Consider the following 10103-nt stretch of genomic DNA (forward strand, 5'->3'; position numbering starts at 1 on the left):
TTTGCAACCCTAATGACAATGCAGAGAATATTGAAATATCATATAATAAAAAAGAAAATAAATAGTACACGTAAATGTAAGTATCATCGGTCCCCTCCTTTGCATAGCAACCGGATGTTCATCAATCCGTTTTGTGAAATTAAGCAAAACTTTATTAACAATGTCATAACATTCTTATTTTACATCTGATTGTGCTTGTTTGATTTTTCTCTTTTTATTCAAATAAACTTTTTGTTGGGGTGGACTTGCATTTTATTCAACCTTCTCCACTTCCTCCTCCTCCTTCACCTTCTGCTTCTTTTGATCACACAAAAATGGAGAAGCCCATTTAAAATGAACCTGCCATGACCAGCCATGTGTACGTTCGCCCACACCACCTTGGAAATTTATTTTATGACATCAACTCTCGTCTTTGAGACTTGAACAATTAAAAACAAAATCAATAGACCCAATAATTCAATCACGCTATTGCTAGTGGTTCAACAATCCCTGAGCAAACTTGGATAAGCCAATATTGATTTTGATACAAATGCATTTATAAATACACAATGATTTTGCTGACACTGACAGACATCACATTTTCCAAGGCATAGGCCTACACTACAGTATGGATTTATTTCTTGTTACAAATACAAAGAAAGTATAGTGTAACCCCATCTATATGTATGTGTAAATTTAGCTCTAGATGTTGGATTGTGGGGTATATGCCTCTAGATAACAAGTTTTATTAATGGAATTAGGCCAGAAATGGTCCGGTTTTTTTAAATTCAATTTTCCCCATCAAATCATGTTCAAACCTGATGAAAATATCCCATGTGGTTGGTGATTTCTCTAGAAGCTACTAGCTAGGGTAATGGAGGAGTACCATGGACCAACCGACCCATACTTCAGATCATAAACCTTGTCAAAATGAAGCATATTGCGGAAAATTCACCAAAACCAAACATGAAATGAAAAAAAAATACATGTAGGCCAACACAAAACATTTTTGCATATTTTTCTTTTCCCAGAGAGTCCAAAATGGGAGTAAGCTCTAGTTTTGGTAGCTGGACAATTCCACAATAATGGAACCCGTCCTACAGGCTAAATGATTCCCCTGAATCCCCCCCCCCCCAAAAAAAAAAAATGATTCAAATCAAAAGAGAAAAATCAAACAAGCATAATGCTGAAAATTTAATAAAAATTTGATGTAAAATAAAAGTAACAAGACATTTTATAAATTTTGCTCATTTTTCACAAAACAGATTAATACACACTAAACAGAAATATGAAAATGAGAGAGTTGGATAATGTCATTTCTTTTGTATTTAATTATAACTTATATAATATTTCAATTTTTGCAGATGTAAGGGAATTATTTGCCAAATCACAATTACAAAATTGGCAACAGAATATTGTCCGGGGAAAATCAAACTTTGTTGCACATTACATTGACAAAATAAAAATATTTCATACTTCTATAACATACATGTACAAAAGAATTATAATTATAGCAAGTGGGTGATGTCATAGAGGCCGTTCTCATTACGCTTTCTTAAACTAGTTTACTGGAAACCGATTCAGGAAACCAGTTTGGAAGATTGCTTTGCTAGCGTTCCCACTTGATCACACGATAGTGGATTTCAAAATCACTTCAAGTAAAGCGCTCTTGTTGCTATGGAAACGCTCTCATAGGGGTGACATGTTTTCGCGCGAAATTCGAAACCGCAGCATAGGCATTCTACACCTGTCGTGTGGAGTAGCGCGCTCAAAATGTGCGAAGATCGCTTCCCGAAGAACGGTTGTGTTCTCACTTACGCTAAAACCAGTTTAACTAGGCAAAGCGATCTTGAAAACTACATCGCGAGGTGGTTTTCCAAACTGGTTTGCAAGATCGCTTCCAAGACCGCTTCGACCGTTCTCACTACGCGTTAAACTAGTTTCCACAAAACTAGTTTCCAGTAAACTAGTTTTAGGAACGTAGTGAGAACAGCCTCATAGGTTCCCTAAATTGCATACCGACTAGGATGTACCAGGGTCACGTCCCTGGATGTACATACATATTAGCACTGGCATAAGCAGCAAACCTATTGTTCAAGGTTGATGAACTCTTTGTGGCACCCCCACCCCCCACTTGAATAATCTGACTTTGTGTATATAATTTATGCCCATGCATGTTAGGCCTAATATAATGTTAAGCTGTAACTGCTGTACATCTGATTTTGATGAAATCATGGGTGTCGATCCACTCGCACTTTCTATTCATTTAGGGGGGTGGCGCTTTGTATTATTGCATAATATTCCCCCAGATGAATGAAACTTTCTGCGGAATGACACCATTGGAAGAAATGTTCTGCCTGAAGCTTGTTTAATGTTTTCCTTTTATTCAAATAATTTTTTTTTCTTACTTGCCCTTTAATACAAAGCATAAAAAATACTAAAATTGACTTTGCAAGTTTATAAACAATTTGGTAGCTAGCCTAGACACATGGAACTACAAACTAAAATCAAACCCAACTACCGGTAGTCATAAATAAATCTGTACTGTCACAGAACTTCTACGTAGATTCATTCATAGTATATTAAGCACATCCCCAGCTGGCTCAGGCTGACTGCCAAACAAAAGGCCCAGTCTGGCAGAGAAACCCAACCAAACAGGCTGAAGGGAAGATCATCAGCTGATGGAAAATACCACTCATCCTGGAATCTATTGTTACGCTATCATGACAGAGATCTATATACAGTACCTGTGCTCTCTAGTTTATACAATTTTTTTCCACATTTCCGCTCATTTTTGTGTTGTTTGGTACTATGATCATTTGATGAATGCTAAATTTTATTCATTACATGTGCAGATGGGCTGGATATGACTGGAAAAAGAGGTGATAAACATTATGATCTCATACACCTCATCAGAAAAAAAAAATCAAGACAAAAGAACACTATCAGTTTTAACATCATTAGAAATATCTTTTTATAGAGAGAGAGAATATAGAACACAAAATCTGTTTGCAACAAATCAAATGCGATTCAGATTCAGAGGGATGGAGTCTTCTATGATATCCAAAATTATAAGCTATATGACTTAGGTTACATATATATTTAAATATAATGCCACACGTGACTTTATTTATACTTTGAAGACTCCTTTAGGCTTGAGTCCTTTGCTCTGTCTATGTTGAAATACTATGTTCACAACACTATCAATTCAATTTCAAGCGATGAAATCTGTTTTGAAGAGCTGATGAATACACAGTGTGGATACACAGTGCTTCAACTCAGGACTCCCTTCCTTGACAAAGTCATTTGACCTCCCAGATAAATCCTCTGTTCCTTGGGAAAAGGGCACATAAAGTTCATGGCTGAAACATTATCACACTCACATTACCAATGTGTGTGCATGGTTACTTGGTACTGCGCTATCTGTTACTTGACTGTACAGCAGCAGTGAGAGGCTCATGAACAAAGTCACAAAAACTGATACTTTTGGACTGGTTACCCTTTTGGGTAATTACAGAATATGCACGAATAATGTAAATTGTTTACACTCAGTGCCTTAGCCTTTAAAAAAACAAAAATGAGAACGAAATTAAGGTTATTATGATTTTGTTACCATAATTACTACTATCGTTATTTTTATCATTATCATAACAATCATTATCATTGTTATTATAAATCATAATTAACATTATTATTATTGATGTTGTTGTTGTACTTCTTGTTTTTTTATATTATCATTATTATTGGGTAAAAGTAAATCTGCTTCAAATTTTCAACTGCATCAAACTTTTTTATCATACAGTGCAATGCTTATTTTTCAGAACTAGTCTGAGAGAAAAACTCCACTCTTGTCTTTGTTTTTCAGCCACTTCCACTGAAATTTGTTTTTTCATTCCACTGTCTCTTTAATGTTGGATCCTTTTTCGACATCCATACTTGTTGAAAAATGATAATTATTAAATCCACAATCTGTGTCACTGTAAGTTTATAACGCTAACAAAAATTGAGCTTAGCATAACATTAACAATGTGAATGTAAAAACATACTACATGTATACCGTATGTATCGCACAAGCGAACCCATGGCCACCCGACCGACCCAAATGTGTTTACATTTGGTATTATTATGCGAGCCTATAAAAATAGTCGTTTTATCAAAATTTAAATCCATAAGGCATTATAAATATGGTTATAGTCATCACAAATCATATGGGCAAACTGAAGTCTGGCATACTATGACCATGGACCTATTTCGTAATAGGTCCATGCTATGACAATAGAAATCTTGATTAAAATTGAGCACGTAAAGTCTTAACTGACGGCTGGTATGAATCTACTTCAACAATACACAAGATTTTTTTCTTTTATGATAGCTTAGGTAACGGGCCTACTGAGAAAAAACAGCTCTCTGAACGGCCGTGCCTGACCGGCGACTGTTCTCTCCGGCCTCAAAAAACTTGACTTATGAAAAAAATGAAAAAGCCAGAATTCAGGCTTATAGCCCAAACTCTGGCATCCCTGTGTAATGTGTTGTAGGAATTAAGCCTGAGTCATATCGATTATTTTGGAAAAAACCGGTGTTCGACAGCTTTAATTTGATCGAAAATCGATGCATCGAATTTTGAAGGCGGGGAAATCGAGTCATTTTTTTTTTGCTCCGGCCGTCGCGTCGATGCCCTATGCACGCACTGCATGCACTGACCGGGTGAGCGTTGCACAAGCAGATGACGGAGCAAATTTCGTTTGTATTTTCCATCATCACAAAACACAAAAAAGGCTGGGGACCAATGCAGAATTCTTCCCATAATATCTCCAACAATGATATTTGCAGATGACAACATATAAGTTTAAAATGAAACAATATTAAAGACATGAATCACGCAGAGTCGATCCGAATGATTTTCGGTCAACTAGCACTCACAGTCCAGACTCGCACACACCAGCCCCGTCCGCAGCCCCGTACACTCACTCTCCCGAAACGAAAGGCGTTCTTGCCAGTGCCAGCAAACAAGTGCGACCAGCAAAGAGCGCTGTAACTTGCCTGAGATTGTGTAGTTGGCGGGGTAGTTGGATCCAAAATGAGCTCCAAATAAATTGATGGGAATAAATACATAATTTTCTCTGGATGGTCATTTGAATTGGTATTCAATGCTGATATAACGATTGTGAAGAAATATTGTGAAATATGAGTTATGACGATGTTCGAGAATTAATCCTGATAATCCCTCCTTTATTTTAGAGTCAGATACAATAATAAATACGAATGTCTCGGATCGAGCTCTATATTCATATAAATTATTATTGGATGTTAAATAATTACGATTTAATAAGATTTTATGGCAATACTAAAAATAATGACGATGTCAGCGTAGTATGTTATGTTCATATGGAAGAATTAATAGTATTATACTGGCATTATCTTTATTTTTATTCCATCTCTGGACGACGTCTCCGAGCTCCGAGAAAAGAAGCACAATGCGCATGCGCGTTCGATGACGTACGACATATTTTCCATTCATGAAATCAGAGCCAAAAGTTGGGCACAAACTAGCTTCAAATTGATGGGAAAAAAACGCAATTTCTCTGTTTTGTCATGTAAAATGTTATTATATGGTGATATTACGATCTTGAAAAGAGTTTCTGCATGTTGACAATGTTCGAGAATCAATCCTGACATGATAATTATTTTTTTAGACAAGTGCACTCACTCAAGTCGATCGTCATGTGATGTCCGTCATTGAAAATTGATACGAAATACAAACGTTTCACATCAAGCTCTAAATCCATTTAAATGATTATCATATGCAAATTATTGTTAATTATTACGATTAAATCGTGTTCTATGGTCATGATATTAATATTTTCCGGCCATTTTCTGGTTTGATTTAAGCACAGTACTGCGCATGCACGATCGATGGCGACTTCCATTCATGAATTCATCGTGCATAAATTATCTCGGCACGAGCAGACAAGTAAGACTCAAACTATGATCGAAATAAACTTCAAATTAATGGTGAATAGGCATCATAATTACACAATTGGTTTCATTTTGGGGGCAATATAAATCAAGTAAGTAGTAGTCAAGTTGGACATTACTGTTATTTTGATTTTTGATGATTGATTGTGTGAACCAAACGAATCGGCCGGCCGATGTATTTTTTTTTTTTTTCGATTTTGCAAAATCGACTCAGGCTTAGTAGGAATATAGCACTAAATTTCAAATTAAAAGTGGACTGACATATCTCTTCAAACTGAGTTTGCCATGGGAACATGGAAAATATTAAAGATAAATACCAGTTGTACATGTAGTAATGATTTCAAAATGAGTTCGAACAGAATCCAATAAAATGACCACTCAAGTGTTTGTAATGTGCCAAATGGCTCTGGAAAAAATGTGTAATTGCTGAAAAATAAGCAAAATAAGCACGGAATTTCATATGTCGGTATTTTTCCAAACAATATTATTAATACACTGTAGCACAAATGCCTTTTTGTGTTTTAATAGTGATCACCAGAATTATTGGTTGTCAGCCAAGAAATCGTGATTTTACAAAGATAAGCTAAGTTCAATGTACCAGAACAAGATCTATGATAATATGGCGGCATTTAATAGTGATTTAAAAGATTTTCTCATGATATAATTGTTTGCTGCAACTACATGTACTTTCTTTAGTTTCTTATGCCTTTAATTTAAATGAATTCATAAAATTGTAAATTGGTATAAGAATGTCCAAAATACAATTTTGGGAAAAATTCATCACATTTGTGGTCGACTGAATAGCAATGGAGTGGAACACGTATAGCTAGCAGTCTCACAGTCTGTATTGCATGACAGCAGCAGTGCTTTGAAAACAACAACTAAGATGAATAATCAATTATTCACAAAAAAGCCATTCATATCATAAAAGTCATTAAGTTCATTAAAACTAAATGGCTTTTGACTTTATAAGTAAATTAGTTATAAGTCTAACTTCTTGACTAAATCGGAGATGGTGAGCTACTTGTCTGCTAACCATTTCACGAAGTCCTCTTTGCCAAATCAGGGACAACAACCTGACTTAATTATTTATGACACCTCCGACCCTGTCATAACTTCTTTTGTAATGACGTAGTGGTATTGACGGCATTACTACTGGAATCACGTGGGTAGCCTCTGACATGCAAAAGCACCTCAAAATTTGAAAATTATAATCTTACGTAATCAACATTGAAGTTGAAATTACATTGCACAACAATTGGGATACATCATTGAATAATTGTAATGCACAAATTTAAAACTGTTGGTGAAATGCCACAAAATAATTCATTTTGAAAAAGTAAAAGTGAAATAATTGAATCTTTAATATTCTGCCACATCAGGCCATCCATAATTGGACTTGTATTCTTTGTTTTCAGACGCTTATCACCATTTTGATAAATTCTATCTGTAGGCCTACTATATGCATAGAATTTGTCAAATCATGTTTTGGTATCTAAAGATTAAAATAATAAAATGTTACACTATTGTTTGATGATGTTTGGAACTTTGGATTTATTAAGAAAAAGCAATCATTCTTATCATTCTAACGAGAAAACCTGAATGGTTTAATGTAATTCCCAATTCATAACAATAAGTGTAGTTTTATCATAAATTTGCTTTTTGAAAATTATGCAATTTTGTGACTTAAGGCTATGTCTCGTCTAATCTTTCTGCCAAAGGTGATAGTATCAATATCAAGGGATTCTAGTTTATAGAAAGCCTTTCGTGAAACTGGTTTAGTAAGATTGGAGTTAATTCTGTGGTTGGTGGATAAAGATATGACTAACTTGTCCTGGTGTTGAGAAACAGGCCCCAGGGCTTTATCCAAGATTTTAGAATGAAGTGTCTAACTAAATTCTAAAACAGGGTGTCCAAAAAAAATGTGAGAGCGAAGAGTCATCAAGTGGTTAATGGGGCACTGCGTCTGGCAGCTCGCATCATTTTCACTTTCAGAAGACCCCCCCCCCCCCCAATATTTTTGTTTCTTTGTATACTGCTGGCTTGACACCCCCCCCCCCCCCAGTAAAAGCAAGTTGAAATTACAAATTCTCATGATCAATTATTGTTTTCCTTAAATTATTTGATTTTGTTTGATCTCATTATCTTGATTATTGTCAGTTTTAATTTTAAATTGTTAACACTGTATCAATGCTTATTGTGCACAATTTGCTCATAATTAACATGCAATTTAGATTTGTTGATCTATGCAGAAAAATAGGGCAAGCTCCAGCCTGACTCTAGTCTCTTGACTACATTAATATTAATTATTGATAACGTTAACACAAACAGATCCCGGAGGGGCCACTTCCATTGACGAGTGGATACCATGCGCGACCATGGGGTCTCGAAAAGCACCCTAAACACGTATTTTCCATATTCTGAAAATGCACCCCTTAACCACTCATTCAATGAACAAGGTTAATATGATATAACCTTGTTCTCAGTTATAGCTCCATGTGTGGCAAAATAAGGGTGGCAATGTTTGGCTTATTTTCTCTTTTTCTTTGGGACGAATGCTTGATTTTTTTACACTGACAGTTTCCATTACACCCATTCGTCATACAACTTGGCCCTTAAGTAAATTTGATTCTTTAAATTATTTTTTTCTTAATTAAAAATAGAGATTAAAAAATGAAAATTTTCTTGCCATATCACTTTCCACCAATAGAGGGCGTACACAAAAATATGCCCAAAATTCAAGTTTTTGAGCGCTCTAGTGAATACAAAAATTATTCCCAAGTTACATTTGAAAAATAGATTGCAACTGTATGGAAATTAGTAATTTTGGTCACAAAAGTGATATTTTAATGATTTTTTAAAGTGTGTGCTCTGAACAGCATTGGCATGCCATAGTCCTACCTGTAGATTCCCCACAGGCAGGATGGTTGCAGTGAACAAGTGCCCTTACCCTTAACAAGTATTGGCGAGTGAAACCCTACCCTTAAGAAGTATAATAAGTATTGGAAACAAAACGATACTATTGGCAAAGTTGAACCCCTAAACAAGTACAGCGACATTTCAATTGTTCTGTCACGGACGTCGGTCGTTGGTTTTACCTTTTATACCTACAATTGGGTTTAGTAAATAGCCCCACCTCACACACCTTGCGTAAATCGTACTCCTCAGCACGTAGTGCTGACTCTTTGGGGCAAAAAGTACATCCTTTATCAAACATTTTAGTCTTAATTTTTATACCCTCGCAAATTTGACCCTAAACACGTAGCCTTCCTAGCGAAAATAGATACCCTTTTTTCATTATTTTAGTGTTTTAGACACCCTTAAGGCCTTATTACGTTACGTATGTAACGTGCCCTATCTTGAAAAAGACATCCTTTTTCTGTGTTTTTTTTGTCGCGCATGGTATCCACTCGTCAATGTAAGTGCCCCCCCCCCCCTTGGTAACTAACACTTTTAACAGATACTTGGTTGTTAGACTGGAAAAACTAAGTCTAGTAAGAAGAGAAAGAATGAAAGAAAATATTAAACTACATGTACGGTACATGATGTAAGAGTCTAAGACTAAGTAAGAGTAAGACTAAGTAAGACTAAGTATGGCAGTGTATCCTATTGCCGGACACCTTTATTTCAGTGCTTTGAAAATGACAACTAGAGGAAATACAATCAAGAAAAATTCACACTTGCTATTCCAAATATTATGAAAATTATGAATATGATAAAATTATTTTATATTTACCAACCATTTTCTTTGAATCGCACTTGCCGCATACCCCTCCACGAAAAACAATTATTTTCGTGCGCGACAAATTACATCATGATTCCGGACGCGCGCCGGACGGGTAAAGATATCCTTGATTATAATGATGTAAGAACAAATTTTTGTGATTTTTTTTCTTCTTATATCATATCATGAGTAAATTCTAAGTATTATTTGCTTTTTTATATCGAATCTGAGCAGATGTTGGTAATAAATTCGTGTTTTATAACTTATTTTATTTTGTCTTGTTAGCTGCATGTTCCATGGCACTTTCCAATAATAATATGCTCGCGTTCGTATCGTGACGCTCATCAAGTTATATCGATGCGCTGCCGATCGACGGCTCTACTCACGGTAAACCTCGCGCACGGGTACCTTGAGAACTAGCCGT

This window comes from Lytechinus pictus, chromosome 2, assembly GCF_037042905.1.
Source record: "Lytechinus pictus isolate F3 Inbred chromosome 2, Lp3.0, whole genome shotgun sequence".
Lineage (NCBI taxonomy): Eukaryota > Metazoa > Echinodermata > Echinoidea > Temnopleuroida > Toxopneustidae > Lytechinus > Lytechinus pictus.